The 27959-nt window shown below is 34.4% G+C and overlaps 1 long non-coding RNA gene across 1 annotated transcript; it reads left to right on the forward strand.

The window, feature by feature from the left end:
- Positions 1 to 214: 214 nt before the first annotated feature.
- On the forward strand, positions 215 to 27959 carry LOC116415178 (uncharacterized). Its single transcript, XR_004225750.2, has 4 exons — positions 215 to 593; positions 699 to 845; positions 13317 to 13450; positions 27834 to 27959. It is a non-coding gene; the product is annotated as an uncharacterized LOC116415178 (long non-coding RNA).

Raw genomic sequence — 27959 nt, forward strand, 5'->3', positions numbered from 1 at the left:
TCATAATTTTCATGGAAAATAAGAAAACAGAAATGCGAAGTTGAAGCGAACACGAATGATAACATGGTATCGGTTGTGTATCATTAATGGAACGAATGATTTAACAGGTCGGCTAGTTTCGCAGGGTCAACTATATTCATACAATCGATTAATCATCGTTTGACAGTTAAATGAACGGTTCGCGAGGATTAGTCTCGATATTCGGTTCTAGTCGACAGTGTCCGCCTTCGAGATTGGCGATCGCAGCGCCGCTTTATGGTGTCGAAACGGCCACGTTTGTTTTCTAACCTGAGTCGCCGCCGGTTAGCCGTGTACCGTGCAATTTCCCGTGTATCATTAATATCGGAACTCGTAGCGGTTACTTGCAAATTAAACCATTTAATGCACACATTGGACACCGTTAAAGTCAGCTTCGATACCCTGTGAATGCTAACTAGATCTGTCCAACGGTTTCTCGTTCGTTACGCTCACCGGTTAACCGTGCAATTCCGTGCATATCGATATTAGAAAATGTGTATCAATACTCGAAATCGTCGACAGTCCATGCCACAGGATAATGACAGAGAAAACCGGTAGCCATAATAAATGACAAAGTTAGTTGATGGAATTCTGACGTCGATTTCATTCGCTTGACAGCTTGTAACGTCAAAATCAGACCTGTCAATCAACCATTTTGATTACCCGTTCGATCATTTCAGGTAATCAGTCTGTCCGAACGAGTTTCCAATGACCGTTAATTACGGCAACGTAGGATAAATGAGACACATACTGAACGTAACATAAAATATAGCTTGATTCGACAACCTATTTTCCATTGTCCTCAAAATGAAGCGTACGATAACGCGGTAAGTACTCTACTTGCAGAAAAACAGACGAGGCGAATCAACGGCTACTTTTCCTATACTTTCTATCGAGGAGAGAGGCATTGATTCCATGAATTTTATTTCATTTTCTTAATCTCATAATAACATAGTAATATTTTTCAGTTTAATTTTCTAAATTGTTCCTATTTAATTTTGTTCATGCATATTAATATATATTTAAAAAATAAATTAATTTTATATAAAAATTCATTTATCTCTGTGAAATTAATGACATAGTATTAAAATTCAGATATTAAAATATATATTAATTGCATAATATATTTACATATATTGCAAAAAAAAAATACAAATTCAAAAAATAAACATGACAATAAGTAATTTATTAATTTATTAATTTAAACAGCAATTTATTTTATTAATTTTGAAAAATATTTATCATTTTTCAAAACAAATTTAAACAAATGTATTGAAGAATGAAATGGAGATACATTAAGATAATTTTACATTATCACACTGTGTCAATCTCGTTTCATCTAATTTATATAAATTCTTTATAATCTAATACTAAGTTAAATACTAAGTCAATATTTTTTTGTTTATTTTGGCTTCTAGAGATTTATTCTCTAAAGATCTCATGAATATTAATATTTTGCTTGTTGCAAGTTTAAGTATTTATAATTGAATTAAAATAATATTTATATAAACAACCTTATATAAACAATATTTAATAATAAATTAGATTCGATATTGTGTATTAAGAAATGCATATTAATGAATCAGAGTTATCAAATGTACTCAAAGAATTAAGAATCTATGTTATAATTTGATTTTTCGGACATTGTTAGAATGATTCTCTGTATTAATATATAAAACAATCTTTAATGTTTTATGTAAGTTTATCGTTTCTAATCATCAAATATTTATATGTAAAATAAAAATTTTTAAATTAAATAAATCGAAATAAAAAGTACATAACATGCAAAATTTATTCGTTTAATATCATCATATTTTTGGATATCAAGTATAATGAAATCAATCAACAATTTGGTTACAATTTGATATATATATCAGATTCATCATATATTTTTTATTCACAAAATAACGAATCTAATTCAATTGAGTTTAATAGATTTATACATGCATCATCAAGCTATTATGCTATTAAAATATAATGTGCTAGCGAGACTATCTACCATTACTATCAATTTTTCTTTATTTTTTATCTTTCTTTTTTTGCAATATATGATATTAATGATTTAAATCAATATATTATAACACATTTTATAGAAATAGATATAAATAATATACGTTCCAAAAGAATTAAATCAAATCTAAATATAGAAAATTTTTTCAAATTAAAATGATTAATGAAACATTAGTAATAAATAAAATATAAAACAGAATATCAATTTTAAATACTTTGAAAAATTTTCATTTTCTCAATCAAAAATTTTTAATTTTCCTAATGCGTAAAATCTACTTTAAACTTTTTTGGATTAATACCCAAAATTTTTATTTCTGATTTTTCTTTTTCTTTTTTTTTTTTTTTTTTTAATACAAAGAATGTTATCGCTCATTATCATTCATCGCTCCAATTTGACACCAATCATCGCCATTATAAACTTAAATGCATAAAAACCAGTAAGGCACTGATCTATAGATCGTTTCACGCAACGAACATACCCGCGTATAGAATGATCAGGGATCACGATGACGTCAGGTTGACGGAACGGAACGGGTACCGGATAGGTTAATGGTAAGGAGGCCCAGGACCAGGCGGCAGGGTCTGCCAGCGGCTCGGCTGCTGATTACAGACCTCTGGATCCCCTATACTCTCGCTCTCACCTCGGTTATTGTACCGAGCGAGGCCGGGACATCACTATAGATCACTGTACGGCCGGCAGTTTGTCCGATCAGCGCGGCCAGAAGTGTTGCAACTCGTAAGCGTGGAGGTGGTCCCGAGCATTCCAGTTTCCAGAGAAATTTATCGGTGGCGTTTCGCGGCCTCCTAATGTGTCTCTTTCCTCCGCTTAGCCTGTGAATTTGTCGATAGATTCGATTTTTCTCGATTTGAATGATTTTGATATGTGTATTTTGTTATGGGTGTAATTTTCAATACAATTTTTTTGTACAGGGAAACATTGATTATTTGAGCTAATAGAGAGACAAGATGAGGATTTGGATAAGAGAGTTGTTAGATGATGAAACATTTTGCTGGATTTTTGTTAGATGAATTTTTTTGAGGAATTTTTTAAAAATATAAAATTTAGATAATGATTTTCTAACTGCCAAATTGCACAAATTTTTTAATATACGAAACTGAATAGAATTGCATTCGAATTATTCTTTAATGCCAATGTTTCAAAGTGAAAAGATACATCTTCAGTATCACTTTCAGTGCATTCTTTTATTATTAACAATATTCTTTTCGTTATAATTTTAATCGAACCGAAGCTACTGTGTTATAGCATTCTTCATATTCTATGCCATATTGTAATAAATTTTTCTATATTTTTATTTTATGCTCTGTTTATTAATTTCAAGTAAAGTAAAAATTTCTTCTTATATTTTCGCGAGTAGATATAAAATAAACTTCAAATATTAGGATTTTTGGGTAATGAAGATTCTATTGAATACGTAATATGTATATTTCGAGATATTAGAGAAAACAACGTGTACTACATTGTGTTCCATTCATATATGTACATTTATTATTTACATAAAGTATCATGTATTTATACAAATTACATATATAAAGTAAAAAATAAGTATAAAGATAATTGAAAAATTCTCAAATATTTTTTAAACAATATAAAATACATTTTTTTATTCTAGTACAAATGATTTAATATTAATAGATTTTTTATTAATAGATAAAGTTTATTAGTTTCGATTAGATAAAAATGCGTTTATATCAGAATCAAATGAAAAAAATCTAATAACTTGTTTATAATTACTGTGTATAATATTTAAATATTCATAAATTGACTTCATATTGTACTCTTAATAATGAGATAAGATAAGTAATTTTTCTTACTATCTATTATTTCGAAGAATTATTCAAATGAAAATAATTGAAAATAAGAGATTTCATTTTTCTTTTATACATATGTATAACAGCATAAAAAATGTGCAATAAGAATTTGAATAGAATTCAATATAATAATGTCTTAAATTATTGATCGCTTACAAATGAAATGTTTATTCATATATATAATTTTAAACAATTATTGTACAAAAGAAATATTCTTATTTTTCATTTTCATAAAATGAAACAAGGATCATAATATTTTTTAAAATGAATATTTCATTTCATAAATAAATGCAAACCTAATACATTAATATCGAATGGTTATTATTCAGTTTTAGTGAAATTAAAATAAATTGATTTTTCAAACAAATTCAGATGAATCTAAATTTTTACAAGTATATTTTTCCACAAATAATAATATACTTATCGATCAAAATTTTAGATACAATCGGTCTGCTCAATCACAGAATTATTGCATCCTCGCCAAAAAACGACACTGATAACGAAAGTTTCGTGCCAATATCTCAAAAACTGAAACCACTGATCACATCCATAAAAGAAAATTACTTCAATAACATCTCTTCAACGATACATTTTAAATCAATCAGAGAAGAACAGAATTTAATTCGTAGCTCGTTTAAACGAAATGTCCATTGACGTTTCCAAACGATTAATCTAAAAACCGTGAATATTCCTGCCCGAAATGAATTCTTCCCAAAAGATATTTAAAGAGGGATGAAAATTGGGAGGTCGACGAACGACGATTGGCCGTATCGTCAGAAAATGTCATAATCTACAACATCTTCGAACGAAAGTGGAAGAAGCGTTGGTTGGATCGGTTAACCGGGAGATTTAGTCGCGTAGGACGTGTACTAGGTTCGGCCGTGGCTACGTCTACACTAGGTTGCATAGCGTGGCGTGTGTGTCGGCGCAGGTAGATTAGAGGCCGCGAGATAATTAAGTAGCGCGTTCGGCTAACGCCCAGGCTACAACGCTCCGCAGAACGATATCCGATATTCGTGCCACGGATTTCCCTCCACGAGAGATTTCGTTCCTCGTTCCTTTCCTCCGCCTCTATCGTATCTTGAAGCGTAGTTGGTGGTATTCCAACGGTCAGCCCAATTAGCATTGAAAAATGATACCTAATGGCGAGTCGATTCGATTCTCTCCCCTTCTTCTCCCCTTCCCTCCTCGTGTAATAAAACGAGGAAGACGAGGAAGTAATTAGTAGAAAACGTGTGTGACGTTTGAGCGCGCCTCTGATTAATTTGAACGTTTCAATCGTTTTTCTTTTCCCTTTTTCTTTTGTTTTTTTTTTTTTTTTTTTTTTTTTTACGTTTCTACAAATGGAGGTTCGAGAGGATCGTGGAGTTTTTGGGATCGTCGGAGGAGACAAAAGGTGGCTGGAGGATTCCACGGATCCAGCATCACGGCACACGGGGGTTCGGATTATTAGTGAGCGGGTAGTCGTAGAAGGTGTGATTCTGACGTGCCGGACGCCTCTTCTCCGCAGGTGAGGGACCAACGGGGCGAAGAAGGACAGAGGCCTGTTTGTCGGAGGGAGAGGCGAGAAATCACCGCGGTGAAGAAGAGGCCGAGAGAGACGGCGATATCGAAATCGTAGCGGCCGACTTGGAGCACGGAGGAGAGAGAAGGAGCGAGATAGGGGTTGGCGAGAGGTAGAGGAAGGTGTGGAGCAGGGAATGGAAGGGAGTAGAGGAGGATGGCCGGGGTGGGAGAAGATCAAACGAGCCGACAAGCCACGGGGTGGTCTCTACCCGCGCTCCTTTGCCGCTCTTCTCTTCCTTCTCTTCGCCTCTGCCTACCAGCCTCCACCTTTTCCTTCTTCTTCTTCTTCTTCTTCTTCTTCTTCTTTCTCCTCGTTCTGCCTCTTTCTCTCGTGTCCCTCGCCACTATATTATTCATATTTCCACGCTCGTGTTCGGCAATGTGGTTCGACGATCATGCACACGCTCTTTCCTATCCCTGTGTGCGCGCGTCGGGACGCGCGTGTAACGCTCGGGACATGCAATCTCTGCGGGGTCCGCGAGAGATATGCCGGCAACATCGTGCGCCAATAGTCCTTCTGCTTAACTTTTGCATGGAAATTCGCGAGTGCCGTGACAAGTAGGAAGGAATCCACGTTTGATTATAGAGCCGATGACTCGAAGCACAATCACACTTCCACACCATCCATGGCCACATGCTTCGAGTTTATTCTCGCGTGACGGTCTAACGACACTTCCCTTCGATTATCACTCTTTCTCGAGAGAGAGAGAGAGAGAGAGAGAGAGAGAGAGAGAGAGAGAGAGAGAGAGAGAGAGAGAGAGAGAGAGAGAGAGAGAGAGAGAGAGAGAGAGAGAGAGAGAGAGAGAGAGAGAGAGAGAGAGAGAGAGAGAGAGAGAGAGAGAGAGAGAGAGAGAGAATCGATCTTTTTCGCGATCGAGTAGACGCTGATGATCGAGAGATATTGGAAAACGATATTTGGGATATTTGTATAACGCGGAGAATTATAGGCAATATATTCGACTCTTATACTATAACGAAAGAGCGGTGCCACACACCGACGGTCGCATTAATAAATTCGCAGCAAATCACGGGTGAGGATTGCGAAGCGAACGGGGCGATTTTAGTTGCAAATCGCCGAGCGCCGCGAGACCCGACAAAGGCTCCATCAAAAGGACCGCTTTTCTTCCCCTCTCTCTCCCTCTTCCTTCGCCTACTCCTTCCACTCGTAGCTTTATGTCTCTCTTTCTCCCTCCTTCGTCCTCTTCACCCTTCCCCTTCCCCACCTCCCGCACGGTATCGTGTGCATTCCCTTTCTCGAGATGTTGGTCTCTCGGTACTTTTAAGTCCGGCCTCCTTGCCGAGTTACCATGCAAAGAAGACACCAGGCTGTTTCTCGATATCACCCCAAGTGCCTGTCATCTCTCCACACCTTCGCTATTATCATACAAACATCGGCGACCCGGAAAAGCTGCGAGACGTCATTGCTTCGTCGACTATCAAACGTAGACTTTTTCAATCAATCAGTTCTATGAGTTAATTCTTTCTTTCCTTGAAAATTAATCTGTGCGAGTAACTTAATTACACAGCGCAATGACCTACGAATACCGTTTGTAATTAATCTTTAGTTACTTAAGGGAAATTGTTTAAAAAGAAACTTGTTTTATTAAACTTTTCTTTCAGACAGAAGTTTAGATTTATTTATCCTTTTTGTCGTGATAAAAATATGGAATGCAAGAAGTACTCGTATATTCAGAACTATTTAAAAAGGTTGGAAAAAGTAGAAAGATCTCTTACGATTTTCAAAATCGTACTAGTACAATCAATGTGCGCGAATCATTTGACCATATCATCAATCTTCGATTTTCCATTTAAAACACCTGCCCATTGATCGCAATCGGGGATACATTCTCCGGCGCGACACGAATCGTACGAGATTTTTTTCCCTCTCTGAAAAAAAAAAAAAAAGGCGGATCGATTACGGGGGAGAAAAGCTTTCCATCGGCGGTAAGGACACAAGTGTCGGTGTTGAAGGGTCGAAGCAATCGCATCGAAAATCCCGTGAAAAGAACGAGTGGGGCTTTTGCGGTAAAAGAACGGGCCAGGTGCCGTAAGAAATTAGTGGTGGCAGCGTGCAGGCCCGACCAAGCCGTCAAGGTCCTAATAACCTCACGCCGGATGGTATCGATGATGCTTGGGCCCACGCTGTACACCCCCCACCCTAAACCTAACCGGGCACCCCTCTGTTGCATTACCCTCGGCATCTATAGCTCAATTTGCCGACACCTCGCTAAGTATAGGTTGGGTGGGTGGTCCTTTCTGGGGCCCACGAGAGGAAGAGGAGTGGACCTGGCCCACGATACACGGAGAATGAGAGGGTGAGAGGTAGTGAAATGGGGGAAGAAAGAGTTTGCGTCGTATATCTCGATGAACCATGGGTGCGAGATCGGGACATCCGCGCGCCACCCACCGTATTCGTGGATTTATTTGACATCGGGTCCCACGCAACCCCTTTGGATGCTTCTATTCGGGGTGTTGTTCGAAAAATTGTGTTTGGGAATTTTTAAACTTGGAATTTTTATTCGCGATACGGGTTGAGATTAGTTATTAAGAATCAAAAGCGAATTACGTAAATTATACTGTACTGTATCGATTAATATAAAGCTCTTTTATACGAAAAATGAGTGTTACAAGGAGGGAGAACGTTGATTGGAAATTTTCTGGCTCATCATCTCGTTTCAAAAGAGATGTAATAATTTAGTAATATAAATAATATATGTAAAATTTGATATTATAGAAAATAAGGAAAACTTGGATTGGAAAAATAATTAATGGAACAAGCCGTTGGAACAATATATACAAATTAAATCTGATAATCCATTGCCGCTACAATTATCGGTAACCAAGTTAGTTTCTAAATTATTGGTTTCGTGACACAAGTTGCTTTCTAGATCGGAGAACAAGCAGGCAATTATAGATTGGACCGCAAAGCGCGACTGATATTCGCGTATAAAAGCTAATTGAAATACGAGCGCGATGAATATTTGTCGTTCATTGCGATCATCGCGGCTATGTGTCTGGTTGGTGGTCCATCCGTGCCAAATGCTGACTTACCGTGAAACATTCCTTCCACGAACGTATATAATTCAAAATTAGAGCATGCCATCGGATGTGCGAGCGCAGCGTCGTCGATGGTTTCGCGAGCGGAGCAACATAAACGATGGAACTTTTGCTCGTTAATCTTTACTAGGCAAAGGTGATGGAATTTGGTTCGTGATCAAAATTTTTCAAAGGAAAGTTTCTCGTTTTTGGAAAAGAGAAATATGAAAAAATACGATTAAACATGGATAATAATTAATTACTGATTAGAGTGAACAGACTAGTTATTCTGTAAATTAGATATTATATTTTAAAAATTAGATTTTAATTATTTACTATTATTTCTATAAAATATATATAATTATAATTTTTTTTGTATTTGTTGAAAATATTGAATGGATATATATTAAAAATGTTTAAGGAATGGCGGTTAATCAGAAATTAATAAAATATTTTATTGTATTTCTAAAGTATTAAGATAAAAATATTAAGTTTTTATGAAATTATGAAAAATTAGAAATAGACAGTAAAATAAAAATTTATTACCGAAAGTTTATAGTGTTCGATAAATCTAATAAAAATTTCATTTATATTTTGATTAATTTTTCTCTATTCTTTAACAATTTGAAAAATAGTTGATAATCAATTTTTTAAAAAATCTTAATGCGAGTGAAATTAAAAAATATATATTTTCAAATTATTACTAAATGTCAAATGAAACATTTATCCAATAAGATATGAAGAAAGAAGTTGATGGATTTTCAAATTCAGTTTTATTTAATTTGTTTTAATATTATAGAATTAATACATATAAATAGATATTTAAACGCTAGACATAAAACATATACTGTTACAATGATATCAATTGTTACAATGATACAATATAATAAACAATAAATACGTAAAAATATCACATTAAAAAAGATTCAAAAAGAATATAAAAATTCAACAATATCGTAAAATTCTACTAATATTTCCATATCAATAATTGAAAAACAAAATTTAAGTTTTATTATTTCACCAAATGAAAAATGATCGTTTTACTTTCCGACGTTCGAAACGAAGGAAAACAAATAAGACGCCGATTTTTGCATTACGAATAATAAAAAGTATCACAATTTCTTACGTGACGATTATACAACTGTAAACATCGTTGATTATTAATACATTCGTGTGTCGAAAAGGCTAAGGAGCAAAGATCACTGCTCTTGGAAAGAAAAAATTTTTTAATCGTTGCATTTAAGAAATTGAAGTGCGCAAGCATCGAATGTTCTTTTCGCAGGAACGGTAGCGCGCAAGGAACGCAAGAATGCGCTCGAGGACGAATCACAAAATTGCATGACGCGGGCAAATGAATCAGGGAGAGAGCGCGAACCGACGCGGGACGGTGCACCCTTCTTGATCTCTGATTTTATTCCCGTTTGCGTATATCGTATAATTAATTCGTGTTTACAGCGTCGTCGATTGTGTTTTCCTCGGGAAAAGAGAATTCTCGCGCAGCTAAAATCATCATTATTCATCGGCGGATGAAAAAAAACCTTTGAAAATACATCTCGTAAAATGCAAATCTTGCGGAGTGTAAAAGAAATTTTAAAGATCGTTTTAACATCGATTTTTTTTTTGTATAATCGAAAATATAAAGGAGCATCAAATCTATATAGATTAGATGGACTGATTAGTCGAGAAGAGTGTGCTCTTTATTCGAGGAATTTGATCGAGATTGGATTGATAGTTAGTTTAAGATAGCAATTAAATTTGTAATGCGAAGCAAATGGTTCTTTGAACGAAACGAAAAAACGATGAAATGAAATGAAATGGAAATGTGATTGTTAATTGATTTAACACAGTACAGATATCTCAATAAGCTTTCTCTTAGAATTAGAGAAACTTTTTATTAATTTCAATGATTAAAGGGTCACGGTTTCGAGAAATATTGTATTATTATTGACACATTATTGTTCGCATAAGAGAAGATAGGTATTTCTTCAATTTCAATCTCTCGTTGAGAGAAAGATTAATCGACGTCGGACAAAAGCTGTATCAATGTTATTAACCGATCAAAAAGTATTGTTATGCGTAGTTAATTCGTTTGCTCATCGATAAAACGTGTAAAGTTGACGTAACTCGATAATCGATTAACTGCGATGTTATTAGCCGCATGACAAAGCAAGCGGTTCTTTTCACTGGAGAATCGGCGGAAAATTAATCGGTACCGGTTGAAACCTGTTGTCAGGATAAAAATATCGCGAAGTGCAATTAACCAATGAAGTACAACCGTACTTTGTTCTTATTCTACATTATTACACATGTAGTATTTGGTAGGATCTCATTATGAGCCGATAAAACATATAGGAAACAACCGGACGTTGTGCCTATATGTCGAAGAATTCGGACGAGCACGAATCCACGAATCGATTCCGACGTCCATCTGCTTCCGTGCCCGGTCCCGAGCAGCTCGATCGTTAATTAATTTAAGCGCTTAATCCCCTCCACGGGCGCGTAGTGCCGCCCGTCGGCCCCCTTTTTCCAGCTTTCGTTCCGCGCGGCTACAATCATAATTTTCGGTTTTAATCGATCTATGAGGCGCGGGCGCAATAATATTTTCGGTGCGGTAGAGACGCGGTGCGTGCGGCCCTGTGTGACTCGTGTAATTGGCTCCCAACTGGACTTCAAAGGATGCCGCTCTCCTTCATCCGCGCCGACACGAGCGCGAGAGAGTGCAAATGATCGCGCCGACTCACTCGTCCGGCTGCCGTTGCCGTTAAACGAGAACGGATATATATGGAACGGTTCGATGCGGAGAGAGACGGAAACGAAAGACGAAGAGGGAGCTACGTGAAAATTACACGCGCCATGCGCGAGACGCGAGTGCGCAGAGGACGAAGAGTATCGGCCGGTTGATAGTGGGGGATGATCAGAGTGGGGGAAGAGAACGAGTTGGAAGTAAGTACGCATGCGCTTGGATTATTGGTTCGAGAACGAGGATGGATACATAGGGACGAGGAATTGGCAAGATAGAGATAACACCGGGCTGTCTTGTTGGTATCGAGACAAAGATGGCGAGCTGAAGCGGAATATATGGATAAGGGAGATGAATGAAGGTGAGAGACGAACACGACGGACGAAATCGCTCAGCGATGTTTCGATATTGGGTAGATAGTGTTCGATACGGGAGACCCTTGTCTCGTTTGGTTAATCGTCGAATGTATGCGTGTAAATACACCTGTACCGTTCGAAAGTGGCCACTTTTATGCTTATACTCGCATCATTCGTACGTATCCCTTCGATTCTATGTGTCGTAACGATTCATGATTTATGCGTTTCGAGGCGGATATACAAGGATTAAATATCATCGACTTTAAAAATTCTGAATTTTCTATTTTTTCGTTCCTATTGTACAATTGAATAATTTGTTATTCAATAGTAACGAGAGTTAGAATTAATTTGGCGAAAGATTATACGTCTATTATTTCATATATACATGTTGGTTAATTGCAGCAAAAAAGAAATTTATGATCTCTCAAATTGTAAAAAACGAATAATTTATTCATTTCCTCACCAGGATTGGAATCGAGAAAATTGGCTTTGTTTAATTACAGGATATTCTTAAAACTTTAACAAGCAATTTGAGAAATATAAATGCGTTGAATTTAAGAAAAATAATTTAAACTTGAAATCAAAATGGATGGATAGTTATACTAATTAACAACGCTACGTTTTTAAAAAAAAATTTTTGCACAAGAATTAGCAAAGAAATGGATCGGATGCGAAGAAATATTACAAAGAACGCTATTACACAATCCAACGATACATAATATTTAATTTTCGATCGTAAAAATTAATTCAAATTCGCGAGGATACAAGAGTTAATTTCATCGGTGGGAAACGTGTTTGAATTTGGCAGTCGGTAACAAGGGAACTCCCCGATGAATCCTGGTCAAAGGAGAGCCTAACACCCGAGGACACGGATCGTTTAGGCGGCTCCTTTCTTCGATCATTAATCCGGGGCCGCAGCCAGTTGAGGTTGAGCTCGTAAGTCCGCGAGTGGCATCCTCTTTTTCCTCCTTATCTCCTCTCTTCGCCTTCGTGTGTCTTTATTCGCTTCCCTTCTATTCTTTTTTCCCTCTCGTCTCGCCCCTTTTCCACATTGACCTTTGACATTGTGCTCTTTCGTCTCTTCTGCTTCTACACTCTTCCATATACACATCCGATGCTTTTATTTTTCGACTAGCAAAAGTATTTCGTCGGAATAAAAAAGAAAGAAAATATTGGGATCTTCTTCTTAGTTGGAATATTCCATTTTCAAAATTCTAAATTTAAGTTCGTGCTATACTAATTGTATTCTATCGTCCAAACGAAAGGAAGCATATTGACATAGACACAATGATCCAACAACCGAGGTATTGTTCACACATTTAGCGAATAGGAGGCGCAAAAATTTGACTGTTCTCTGTCGGCATCGATACGCACTTCCAATTCCGTTGGAAGATCTCTGGAAGCTAGCACCCTTTAGATCCTTTTTCTTCAGAAACAACAGGCGAACATTTGTGTAATCAGCTTGTTTTCGGTAGCTCGGTTAATTATCGTCTATTGACCCGGCCTCTCTTCATCGTCATCCTTTCCTACGCCGCTACTTTGCATGGAACACGCCGATTTTCTGAACTTTTTGAATGGAGCCTTCAAATTTTACGAAATCACCGTTCGTTTCATCCTCTTATTATCCTATTATATTCCGCGCTTTAAAATCCTATAATTTTCCGAATCTTTTATTTTTTTTGATTGAACCTTCAAAGATGGATATTTAAATTTGTTTTGTGAGTTTGCATTCAAGATACGGTTTTATCTGTCGGTTTTAGGGAGGAAGAACGGACTCGTGTGGCTGGCAACGGCGGCTCCCCATGCGACGTTCTGCGGAAATTGTCGAGACAGGAATTCTGGAAGTTGTGCACAGGCTGTTTCTGCGAAAAGCCAAACTCGGCTAGCTCTGCAGGTACAATCTTCCATATGATTATATTCGAGATGAGTGGCCAAAAATTTTTTAAATTCTTTAAAAATCGTTATCTGAAAATTTTTAAAATAACATCATATAACTTACTTAAATTATTTTTACCAATGTCGCAACAATTTTCATCGAACAATTTTTTGATCGATTAAGCAAATTGATTAATCATTTGTAATAAATTTCAATCAAATAATTTGACTCGTAAATTGTCTAATATGATAATATTACAGTTTAATTAGCGATAATAGTAAAGGAAAAAATTGAAATTTATCATCTTTAATTATTTCGAAACGAAATGTAACATCTAAAATTACATGGAGAGGCAAAATCTTTTTGCTCGACGAATTTTTCGATGCTCTTTTCCAGGAAAAACATAGGGGAGAAATTGTGCCTCCTTTTTTGTTACGCATACGATCTTTCCTTTCAGAAAAAAAGATCACGAGATTTCATGACAGTTGTATTTCTTATTTTAAAACGGATTAAAATAAAAACAGTAAACGAAAAATTTTAGACGAGTTTAAGGCGTTAAAGATGTTAGTTTTAAGGATGTTTTATTCGCCGCAAAATTAGTCTGTTTTTTGTACTTATCAGAAGTTTAAAGCTTACGAATGTTTCACCATTAGAGCTCGTTCTCCAAAGTCGTTAGCAGATTCTTTCGTTTTTGCCTTGGTGAATATCGCACCCTTGTCGCCTGTGACACATATCGTGACAAATTGTTACACCTCGTTCATCTTCCTTTTGTTTCCTTTGTTTTCGAATCCTTTTCAGTTTGACTAATCGACGCTCAAATAAAATTAATCCCACAACATATTTGCCAAAAAAAAAAAAAAAAAAGAGAACGAAACAGATATGAAAAACAGATGTCTCTACAGGGAAATCTTAGGGAAAACGAACGAATAACATCGTCGAGAGTATCGCGATAATCTCTGATATGCAATCATAAACCAAGAATCCCTGTTAAATCTTCCAGCAACATTGTTTCTGCATATTTCACGAAATTGAGTTATTTATACGGGATTGCCTTGCCGAAATAGAATAATAGAATAATCGTTCTATCAAGCTTCGAAAGCGCGGATTATCTTTTTAAAAGAATGAAGTACAATCTGACGAGTAGCTTCAACATTGTAGCTAAATTTTTAAACTTTCGTTTCCTGCTCACGATCTCTAGATTCCCTTTTAACGTTAATTAAAAAGAATCTGTGTTTTTACGACAGGAGAGCCGGCAGAGTCGAGAAACATCGAACAGGCCATTGTGTCTATCTCTCCGTTCTGAAAGCTTTTTATTTGATTGCTGCGTCCATCTATAATGCATATCCCTAGACGTGTTCTTACTTTTATTACCGGGCAGCGGCGGCAACCTTTGATTTAATTAGCTGTTGAAGCTGTTACCGCCGATCCTCGAAACCGTTGAACAGGGATCAAGCGTGTCAACGATCGAGGACAAAGGAACATTTTTCTTTCTCATAATCTATCGATTATCCGCGAATATTCAGAAAGGAAAATTTTAACGAAAAATAAATTAGATATCTTGCGAGGAATAAAAATAGCAAAGTCCAGATAGTATTTTTTTTTTTTTTTCTTTTCCAAAGAAATATTCTCTAAATCCATTACTGGAAGATACTTGTCTAAATTTAAGAAAGAAATCGATACACAGTAGCCACACACGAATCGTTCTTCCCCAGCCGGAAGGTAGAGTGAAATTTATGCGCGCGTAAATTCAAACCCTCTTAATATCTCGAGCCGGCGCGGTTTTTGCAGTTTCCAAAGAAAAATATCCTTTCTCCTTCTTTTGATCACAATCTATATCCGTTAATTACAAGGATAAATCACGGATGCGTGCACGATTTCGCCGAGATTTCGGGGAAATTCTCGATCGGTGGTCCAATTTCGCGAGAACAAGTGGCTGCACGCACGTGATTCGGCTCGATTCGTTTTGGTTCCCGTCGTGCTTTCCCGCTAGAAGTAACGCGATCCACCACGGCCACATGAAGTTGTAAATCTTATCGAGTTAATTGCAGAGTGGTCGGGCTCATCCCGCGCCGATTTTAAATGCAAATCGTTGCTGCCGGCAGCTCGCGCCATCTCCATAATAAGTCTCGATAAATGAAAATTCAATCTCTGGTCACAGAGCAGAGCTGTGCGTTCGTGAAACGTGCAGGGGTTCGAGTGTGATTTTTTTCGTGTTCCTCGCGTATTCTTTCGAGAATCACGCTATCTTTTTGCTCCATCGTCCAAGGATCTTTGTTCAAGGACAAGATGGCTCGGGCTCGAGAGCGATAAAGAGGAAGGGAATGAAAGGAGGGATGGAAAGAGCTGGAGGAGGATGATTAATCAATTAGCGAAGCCAGGACCTCCTTTTTAAGATCGATGGTGGGCGAGTTAGAAAAACTTGGCAAACCAAAGGAACCGTCGATGACGCGGCTGAATCCTGCTTCTAAACTTTTTTAAAAGATTCCACAACGATCTATCCTTCTGGCTTATAAATTTTTTTTTTTTTTTTTGAATTTTATAAATTTATATTACAATTCGATCGATTCTTTAAGTCTCGAATTTTTCTCTTCAACGCCGATTGTGGTAATGTTTCATTTTTGCAGTTGGTGAATAGAATCGTCGGTCGGTTTACATTTAATTAATTCTTACGATAAAGAAAAAGTCGTTCACGCTTTAAACGCGATTGTATTTGTATTTCTTCGCTTTCGAAGCGAAGTATTTCTCTCGCGGTCACAACATCTTTCAGGTGGTCCTTTTTCATCACTTTTCCAACAGTTCGTCAATCTCTGTGTCATTTCTCTCTTTTATTCCTCGCAATTATTTCCAATCTGTCGCGGTATTTCCCAGCCGTCGATTCTATCGCGGCGCTTCGCATAGAAATCACCGACTTGGTTCACATAGAAAATCTCAATCATCCCCGGCCGGTTTCTTTTGTACTTGGCGCCCGCTAAAAGCGGCCGCCGATTGGTCGAGGGGCGTTCAAAGAACGCCGCCATGACTCGCAAAGCGGCCGTCTTTTGTTTGTGAAACAATGGTGCACGCTGCCTCGGCTCACTTAGCGTGCCAGCCAAATGACAACCTCTTCCGATGCTTAATCTATTAGGAAAATTAGCGGGTTGCACGACCGGCCTGGCCGAAGGTGGCGAGCTATCGATGAACCACTTCCTATTCTGGCCCGGAGATTAGGGCTCACCGATTTGAGATTTCGTGACCGCTTAACGAAAACCGAGTAATCGCTCCAGGAATCTGGTGGCAGCTTCTTTTCCTTTTTCTTAAACACTGTGACGAGATCGATCTTGATAATTTTTAATTATTTATTTCGTGCAATTCCGTGAAATTATCTTTCTCTCGAAATGAACGAATTTGTTCTCTCGAATATATTTGGTTTTCTTTTTTTTTTTTTTTTTTTTTACAAATGAAATTGTGGAGGAGAATTGTGAAAAGGGAGAAATGATGTAACGAAAACGAATAATAATTTGAAGAAATTTAATCTTAAATTTAACGTCTATATTTTGTGTACGGTCATGTCACGGTAGGTAAATAGACAAAAAAAAAGGAACGGTGAATAATTCATAAGTGTACACGAGTTATTACGCGAATGATCGACTCGAAAGGGAGAAACTATAGCTCCGAGAAAAAGAATTCTTCCGTGGTGGCCTAATTGCGAGTTGGAGAGATAATTCTTCGATTATTCACACTCGCTTCGTCGAAAATAAGAAAAAAGACGCGGTGCCTACGAAAAAAAGCCAGGATTTATGGGCCATTACGATTCGTTCTAGTAGTAGGGTGAAAGGGTGAAATGGGTTATAGGAATTATTTCGACATCTACCGGCTATTCTGTGAGTGTACGTCTATAACAGCTGTTGGTTACTTCGTTTGCTGAAGTTTCCTAGCTTATCGATATTTTTAACTATTAAATTCTTCATCTCATTAAATTTGATTGATATTTTCATATAATTAATCTAAATTCACTTTAAAAACGTAATAAAACTATAGATTATGAATATAACTATTTATTTATTTCGATTGATTGAGTTTTTATTTATTTACTCATTGATTTATGTTTCACATTGTGACACTCATAAATTCTTACAATAATTTTTTATTTGTACACACCGTTCACACGTTATTATATTCGCTATAAAATATTATAAATTATATAAATAATAATATTATTAAATTATAATGATATCAAAATTATATCATGTTCATCCGAGTAATGTTATTTTCTTGGAAGATATAAATAATTATTTCATACAATAATTGCAAATAATCGATTTTAGAAAAGTAATATATAAAAAGTTTTCATTCGAATTATTATTGTTTTGACAAAAGTTCGAAATGTTTATAACATGAATATATAGAACACGTGAATACATGTGTACATAATTATTTGTTCGATTTCTATCACAAAACGAATATTCACTATATATACGCGTATAATAATCGTGGAATGAATATATTAGGTAATATATTTTATGTTATATCTGTTAATCATAAGTAGATAGAACTGGACGGGCAGGTTGTCATAATTTCTAGTCAGATAGGCGTGTTTTCGCATAACAACCTCTTACTAGAAGTATAATTTGAAAAATCAAGAATGCTGTTCGTTTTGATTTTATCCATCAATTTCTCATTTTTATGATTGCGAAATAGATCTCGAAAACAAACAGCTTTATCGCTCTGATTCTGTAATCGAACGATGATCGATCAAAAATATCGAAGATGTGCATTTTATTGGCTATTTAGCTATGTGATTTAATCTTTTTTTTATTCCTTTTTTTTCGATCGAATTTTAAATCGATCGACAAAATTTAAATTTTAATAGGCATTGCATTCAAAGAAAAAAGAAAACTTATAAATTGAAGAAGTCTGGCAAATTGTTATAGAAGAGAGTATTTACTTAATAGTTTTTCTTGGATTTTTTTTTTTTTTTTTTTAGAAGAATAGGAAATCATTCTTGTTGTTGCTTTATCACCACGATTGTACTTATATTAATGCTAATACTAGTTTATTTGTTTGCCGATGAACTTGTCAATTTATCGTCCAGTCATCATGGGCAAATTATAGTTTTTTATTAGTGTCGGGATGAATAAATTACGGTTTGAATTAGAATTTGCGAAGTAATTTAAATCTTGCGTTTAGAATTAATATTGCTATTTCAATAATTTATTTTTTTTTTAATCAATGATGGCTCGAATGATTTTATTATTTAATGTATTATTTTCTTTGGTGTGGAATGGAAATTATAATCGTAGATTATAATAAAAATAATTGGATTCTTTTAATTTTGATTATTTGATTCTTTTTTAAAATTTTATTTTACGATTAAAATGAAAAATTAATGGAAGTAACTCGAAGATATGCAATATATATTTATACATATACCAGAGGGCACAGTACTTCAATTTTTTATGAAAGTTGGTATTCCTTATCCTGATTTCTTACCACGATCGGTATTTCAGGACGCGGAATTCCATAAGATGGTAAGTTTATTTTGCACCTCGTTTGTGTCTACAATTTTCCAACTATTTTATTCACAGTCGATACATATTTTTTTCATTTTCATCTAAAATATCTTTACAATTATTTTCAATATTTATCAAACGTTTTATATTAATGATATTTGTGGAATAAAATTGCAACATCAATATAATAATAAAAGCTAAATATTATATCTATTCTAAACTATAAATAATTAAAAATTAAATTAGAATCAAGTCATTATAAAATTACAAACTAGAATAGAATATTTACATATTTTATAAATGTACAAACATGGAATTCTATACGTATTTCTTTAATAGTCTTTTCTTAATTTTCCAATCTTTATTTCTTAATTCTTCTACATAATTTTTATCTAGCTGCATAAATAACATTCAATATTAAAATTATTAATTCTCTGAATCCTTATTTTTAATCCATTACGGATACACTTAGATAATATTAATCGGAATCCGTCCTTATTTCTTTTATTTGCCGATTAAAATTAGAAAATCTATAAAAAAAAACAGAACAAAATATAAAGTTAATAAAATATATATAAATCAATCTCAGCTTTTTAAGCGAAAGCTTAAAATCGATTTATTATAAATTAAAAATCTTCCGAAATTATAATCATCAAAATCACGTACATACAAAACAAAAATAACGTTACAATTATCACACCCTCGACGAAATTCTCGATTCAACTCGGATTTAATTCGCCTCAATCAGAGACCAACAAACGTCGAAAATAAACGCAAGCTCGCCGAGCAGAAATTAAGTTGACTGTCAGCGGCTCTCGTTTGCCGCTTAATTCCTCTTTGTCGCCGTGGCCAAGGCGGGCAAAAAGATCGGCAAAAAGGAAAAGAACACAGCCACGCCGGTCCTTTTGCTCTCTTGACCGACTTGTACGCGACTTGTGAGCTGGATCTCTCATAAAATCAAATAATTCGGGCGTGGAGGAGCCCGATATAACCGCGGCAATAAAAGGGCGAGCACGCCGGTGGCTCTCGTTCAACGACCGTATCGAAAGGAAAACGAAACGTTAACGTAAACTGAAAAACAATCGAGTGAGCGGCGGCTGTCACTCCGGGGACGAGGCTGGCATCCGCAACCCGAGTCATCTGTTTCCTACGCGGCTATGTCGTTTATTTTTCCAAAATGGCTGCTAAAACACCGGCCCCCGTTCAACGCGAGCCCTCGCGAGAGTAATTTGAAACTTATTTATAGGCGGCCACCTAACCCAGACCTATTGGCGAACGAATTTTTATATAAGTAGCCGTGATCGAGGTTACACCTGGAATGCCCGTTCTTTCGCTTCAGTCTTCCTGTGTATGTAGTCGTGACAACGCGAATCGGACGGAAAAGACGAGGATTAACGATGTTCAACAAGTTTAGGGATTTATATAGAATTGTAAACATATCGTAATAGGTGTGTATTAGCAAAATGAATGATGAATTTCTGAATTTCTAATCTGTTTACATTAATTTGCTCTTAATTATTCGTCTCATTCCCGAAGGCCTTACGTATGATTTTCAAGGTTATTGCTTTAGGTAATATTGTTTAACAAATTCGAATCATCATAAAAATCTCAAGAAGAAAGAAATTCAAGCGAAAGAGTAAAAAATTATACGAATCATTGATCAATGTTTATGATAAAAAATAATACAATTTCTTTCATATTCATTAACTCTTCTCTTCAGAAATACGAAAATGATAATAACATTTTGTATATTCCTTATATATTATATAGAACACGGAAAATAACACGAAAAATAAAAATTGCGATCAATAAAAAATCGTAAAAAAAGAAAAAAAAAAAAAGAACCTCTTTTTACGAGTCGCATGATACTCTTGTAACGATATCTTTATCCTTATAATAAAAAAAATCAAAGTCATGCAAAGTAAAAACAAAAAAAAAGACGCACGAAACTCGTAAAGTTTAAATTTACAATACGCCCAGACGTGTTTCTTCCTCGAAGTCATGACTTAATTCCAACGAGATTGCCTACGAAGTGGCCGCTTTCGATGTGTCGAAGGAGGGAGAAGGGGGAGGTGGAGGAGGAGAGGGGAAGAAAAATCGAGAGCGAAAGAATTTTCTGAACTCGTAGCCGCGTAGCTGCATGAAACGCTGTTGATTGGCCGGTCGTGCGCCAATTTTCCTCGACGTCGCTTCGCCACGAAAAATCGGTAAATTGCTTCTTTGAAATGCCGGAAAAGCTGGAGGGAACGGTTTCCTCCGTAGTTCCTCACCCGACTCCTTCGTCCGTGGAACCGGAGCAAGCATCGTTGCACGCTCGATGATCCGTGCACTCTTTGACCGATTCTTTCTCTCCCGATTCGACCGCGAATTTAGAATGTCTCGTTACGTGAAATTCTCTCTCTCTCTCTCTCTCTCTCGAGAAGTCGAATTCCATTCTCTGACTCTGTTTGAACATGATTAACTTGTCGTTTTCCTAGTGTGATAACGATTGTATTTGTATTTTTGCCTCGTTTATAATAGTTTTGGAATGCCTAATGTTATTTTATATTTTTCTTAGTTATTATTTAAATATTTATAAATCAGGTGTAATTGATTGCATATCTCTATTGCATATTTAATAAGATGGAATTTGAAAACGTTTGAAATTTACAAATTTGAATTTGATCAACAGATTTCTCAAGATACGAAAAATTATTTGAAAATTATAGATTATTTATAAATTATATTATACGATAAGTTTACGAAAAATATTATAATATCATAAAACTTTAAATTATTCAAATAAGAATTTGACAAATATACTCTTTTATATCTATGCAATTTTAAACGATTATTATGCAGAAAAGAAAAATTTATTCTTTAATATTTAGTTTCTCAAAAATCCTTAAAAAAAAAAAATAAATTTTTTTGAAACAAATATTTTATATCAATAAATAAGTTAATACATAAAATTAATACGTTACACAAGCAATTATTAATATTCAATTTAAATGAAAGTAAAAATAAATTAATTTTATCACAAAATTGTTATCTAAAAATAAACCTTATCTCTTATATACGAAATAAATATAGAAGATTAATTGCGATTAACATTTTTATTTTTGATTTTTCTCGTTCCACTTCGACGTCTAATTCTCTTACATACCAACAAGTATGTAACCACGATTCGCTTTGTAAAAAAAAAAAAAAAAAAAAACTCGAAGTGCAGTTATGAAAATTGCGTTCATATAACAAGGTAACACAGATCCGTGCAACTCTCTTGACACGAGAGTTGAAGTTGAACGGAGGTCAGGCTGATTTTTATTCAGGCACGCGGCGTGCTCATAAGGCGGACGGAATTGCCGGTTCGAAGTTTGAGATTTTCTGCCGCCACTTCTCGTCTCTCCGGCCGCGGCCTCTCTCCGCTTTCCTTTTTTTCATCTCTCTTACACACACTCGTTTCTGACACGCGTTTCAATCGGGATGGTTGCCAAGGAAACCTAGGAACCGGAGTGTCACACGGACTATTGAAGAGGTTAAAGGGGACTTCGATTCCTTTTCGAACGGGAACGATGGACGAGCAATGAAAAGCCATCCTATTCTTCTATGAAGTATACGAACGAGAAATAGACATTCCTTAAATCTCGAGATTCTTTTAATTGTTCTTCTTATCTTCCGTCGAGATTCTTATTTAATCCTCCTCCAAGTGCTCCAAGAAACGTTTTAACGTCTCATTTTTTACGAATTTTTGAACGAGTAATGATCGAAGGAATGAGAATTATAATACCGCGAATCATTTATTAAGAATGGAACTATATTTGTAATTTGATATTGTTTTACTATACTACACTATACTTGTATACTATATTACCACGCAACAGTAAAATTATAGATTATAAAAATATAAATAAATAAAAATTGGTTTTCTTTTTGTAAACATTAATTTTTACATATGAATTTTACAAAATATTTTACATACGAATTGCTCAGTATGATTCTCTGTCTGAATTTAAGATAGAAATTGTACAATTATGTATTTACTCTTGATAAAAAGTTTTCGATCAAACAATAATTTTTGAAATTTAAAGTATAGTATGAATATTAAATATATAGGAATGTTAAATTAATGATACGAAACATAAAAATGAATAATTCAAACTTTTGTATGTTATACGCAGTGAAAAAACAAAATTATGATTAAAAAAAAAATTATTTGTCCGGCAAAGAAATTCCGGGAGAAATATTGAAGTTTGAAGAAAGAAATAAACATTATTTTTTTAAAATTAAATTTTTTATTATTTATAATTGTTTTCGTATTAAAATTTGTAACAATATTTAATTATTTATTTAAAATTTTTCTATATTAAAAAAAAAAATTTTTAAATTTAAATCAATCTTTCTTGTATTTACTTTATATCACATCGATTTAATATTCTCATGTGTTCAATATTTATATCATGTTTAATATCTATATTCATATCTTATTATTTTTAAAAACATTAATAAATTTTAATATATCGATCAAATCGTTTGATCAAAAACTTTTTACCAATAAATAAAAATAATAAGAAACATAAAATTTCATCAATTTATTACCAATTATACACTTTTATATTTTGTGTTTTAATGTGTTGAATTATGAACGAAAGTTGAATATTTAATCACAATTAGATAAATATCGAAAAAACTCATTTGCCTTACAATCTTAAAAACATTGTTTTTTCGAACAATTGAAAAATAAAAAACTAACGATTATTATCAAAAAATCATACATTTTTGTTGTCAGATTATAAGCTTAATTTTGATACTCATAATCTCCAATCAACTACATCTTGTATATTATAATCCTATGATAATCTTCTTATTATATATATATATATATTCTTTATACAACACATAGATATTCACAATGAATTTTTTCAAACTCAAAAAAAAAAGATCTATCAAAATAAATCTATAACTATTCCAATATTTACAGCTAGCATCCCAAAGGATTAAATTTCCGTGCAATTTTCCGTAAAACTTTTTTTTTTTTTTTTTAGTTTTTTTACTTTTGACGATTTTGATCGAGGAAAAGATACATATTTGAACAAAAAGGGGTCGAAGGCCGGTCGAATGAAAAGTATATCGCAGGGTCGATTATACTTTTAAATTCCCGTTTCGTGGCTATTGTAAGAGGTGATGTTCTCTGCAAAAAAAAAAAAAAAAAATGGAATTTTTTGTTCCCCACTGAAATGGCTCGTATGAAATTGATAATAACTAACCAAATAAATTCTCTTCCTGCCACCACATTTTTCTCATGTAAAACTCTTCGAAAATCGAATCTCAATTTTCGTTCTCGAGTCGAAAAATTATTGAAATCCGATTCAAGAAAGAAACAAGATTTTCTCACTTCGAGCAAGTAATTAGAGAAAAGATTTATGATGAATGGGACATTATAATTACTTCAAAAATTGTGAATCCTCTTATGATGGTGAAATTATAAGTTCAAAAAATTCGGGGATATTTTTCAAAAAATGATTTTACTTATAGAATTTACAACGAATCTTCTCACGAGATAAACTCTTTCCACAAATACATTGGAAACATTTTTTTCCAGTTTGTGAATATATTTTTACGAGTCGATTTCGTGAATCAATATTAGTGCTTACAATTTGGCGTCAGTTGATTATTAATTTGATATATTAATATTAATAGATGTGATTTTCATGCACATAACGAATTTCATAAAATTCTTGAAAATTGTAATTAAATATAATATATAATTCGAATTATTCGAGGAATAAATCCATTTGGATAAACGATTCTTAGGATAATTTGAATAACCAAACTTCGAATAATTGATATTCAGATTAAATAAATTTCTATATTTGTATTGCTCAAAAAAAAAAAAAAAAATATCGGAAATGAATTTCTGAAATCAACTGTAAAAATGCTTTCGCAAGCAACGCTTCCAACAGGTGTATACTTAGAGATTTTAGAGATTTTAGATTTTTAAATTCATCGTACGTTTTATTGAAACAAACGTTTATAATAAAAGTCACCAAATTTTCTGAACACATCTTATATATTTTTTATAATCATGACATTTTATATCATGACATACTCAATTAATTACAACAAATAAATAATTTTTTCGTTTCAAAATAAAATTCTTCCAAAATTTTCTCCAAACGTGTTTGTGAAATATCGTTATCTTTATATTTATATTTTAATCATCAAATATTTCTTCAAAAATAACAATAAATTAAGTTTATACTTATAAACTTATAAATATAACCTTAATATATCCTTTTTAATTCTAAATATAATAATTAAAATTAAATTTTCAATTATAAGTAGAATGGAATAGAAAATTTATGTCATTGGATACATTAAATAATATAAAATATTAAAATATTAATTACTCGAACTATATTTTTAATTCTGTTATTAATTCTTTGAGACTATAGGAATTTTTTTTTTTTTATTAAAAGAATCACTTTTTGTTCTTGAAACTTGCAATTATTTTTCAACTACATAATATAACGCTTAAATCAAATGAATCGATAATATTATATAATCGTAACGTTCAAATAATCATAAAATTAATACCAATATTATTTTGTTTCGTTACACTTGTTCAATTCATAAATACAATTGTACAATTTCATAAACGTAGAAAGAAACGTGTCGAATCGCAAACTCGACGTAAAACGAAACAATCGATCTTTCTAATCGTTTCTTTTCTTTTTGTCCTAAACAAAAGTGTCCCATTCAGTTCCACTTCCCTTTCACTTGGCTTGAACGCGAGGCCGGGTGATATTTTTAAAACGGCCTTTTCGAATTAATCTCGAGGAGAGGGGGAATTCGTCTACTTCGTTCGCGGACGAGCGAAAACGTCGGAACGAAACTGTGGCCTGGCTTCGAAAGGGGTCGAAAGGGGTGAAAAGGGGTCGCGCGACGCACGGTCGGACAGCCGGAAGGCCGTTCAGCGCTATTAACAGCTAATGAAAATTAGCTTTCGTCGGTTGATTGAGCGTCGAATCGTCCCTTTCTTGTTTCGGGTGAGAGAAGCCCGCCACCGGTGTCGTTAGACCGACGTACTCCCGTTTCGAATCGCAGTGCCCTCCTCGTTCTCTCTCGCTCTTTCGATCAAGGAAATTCCAAGTGCTCGAGCCCCTGGTGGAAAATCGTAGAATTAATGGTAGAGTTGGTGTTAATCTACATCGATGAATTTGCGAGTTTCGAGAGGATTCCTTGCAAAAGAATTTCGTTTTCTTCGTTTTCGAATCTGGAAGAAAAGACGGGTCGCAATATAATTTTCAATTTAATTCGCTATTCGCGACGGAATTCGTGAATTTCGACAAGGTATCTTGTGATTTTTAAGTCCGTCGTTCTTGTTTTTCAGACTAATTCGAATTCACAAGTGAAATTTCACAAGTTTCGAGAAGATATGAATCCAGATATGGATGATCCTTTGCAGAATTTGGCATGCGATGATTTCATTCTTGTCTTCGAGAATTTTCGATAGAGCTCGCAAATTTAATATGATTTCACTTCGATTCTTTTCTATCTTTTCGATCTTAAATAATAATTCGAATAAAATTCTCCGCAATATGTCGTATCGAAATGGATCCTTTGCAAAATTTGGCGATAATTGACGGTGATTGAATCCTTGTTGTCTCGTCTTCGAGAGAATTTTCGAATTCCCGATAGAATTCGATGTAAGAATATATACACGTGCTTCGTAGGAAGAATATTTGTTTTTCTTTCCCGGAAATGTTGCGAATTATTTCGAGGTTCCGTGGCATAATACGTTTTCACGGGCCGCGCCATAATTTTACATCGTTTAAAAAGTCTCGCTCGATTGTTCCACAGATTTACTGCGCTATCGAATTTCCACGGGTGGAGAGAGAGGATTTCCTCGACGAAAGTGTTGCGCAAAGAAATATTGCGAAATATCGCTTTTGTTTCCCGCCGAAGACGAAATGAATCCCGCGGAAGATCGAAAATAGGTCACTCAATTTGGATCGTCTCGAAGGTTGATTATTTCGCCCGACACAATGGGCAGCGTTAATTTCTTAATGGAAACCGCAAGTAATTCCGTCTAGTTCGGGCCACTAGTTACGATCGCGTGTCAGCACAAGGCTTCGTTTAACGCGAGAGCATTATGGCTTTCGAATGTTTAGAAGACGATATAAACGTAGCAGTAATGGACTGCAGAAACGACTATAAAATCCATCTTACGAACCGATCCCGAGTCGTAGCTGCGAGTCAACTTTGTCATTGATGACGCCTCGCGGCCTGAACGATTTAATTGCCACCGAAATTCATTTCAATTTCGTTTTTAAGAAATACTGATTCTAAGTATTTCTTATTTCTATTTATTTTCCTCAGCAGACAATTATTAATCGCGGATTTATCACGCGGGGAATATCTTTAACGAGGAATTCATTTTTCTTTAATTATTCGAAAGAAAAGAATCGTTTTTCTCAGAAAATATAAAGGAATGTTATATTTTATTGTGTTGATTTATACGATTTGATATGATAGGTTAACCTAAAAGTGAATTGAGTTCAAAAGTATATATAGATAAAATAAAAATTCGCAAAATATATATATATATATATGTATGTATATAATATATCTTATCTCAGGATGTTAATATATTCGTGAGATATCTTTGAGAGTGATTCTAGAGATCAAAACAAACGCAAAAGTTGGTGCATAAAAATTGGGGCAGGTTGAGGCTTATTTATTTAGTTATAGGCAGTGAAGTTAGCGTTGGACGAAACGAAACAGAGATAAAGCTATCTTCGCCATATACGCTCTATCTCGTTTCATCTAATGGAACAAAATAAATATATACGAATAATTAAATTATTTATAACTTAATAAATAAACTTTAATTATTTTTGTATACCAATTTTTGTACCTCTTTTATCTTCTAGAATTTCAATCTGAAGGTCGAGTGTGAAGATCAAAAGTGCATGTCATAATAAATATATAATTTGAGAAATATATTAACGAATATATCACTTCATATAATACTCTAGATCTTTTATCTCGACTAGAAT

Source organism: Apis florea, unplaced genomic scaffold (genome assembly GCF_048593485.1).
Source record: "Apis florea isolate Af1SG1 unplaced genomic scaffold, ASM4859348v1 contig_3803_pilon, whole genome shotgun sequence".
NCBI classification, from domain to species: Eukaryota; Metazoa; Arthropoda; class Insecta; order Hymenoptera; family Apidae; genus Apis; species Apis florea.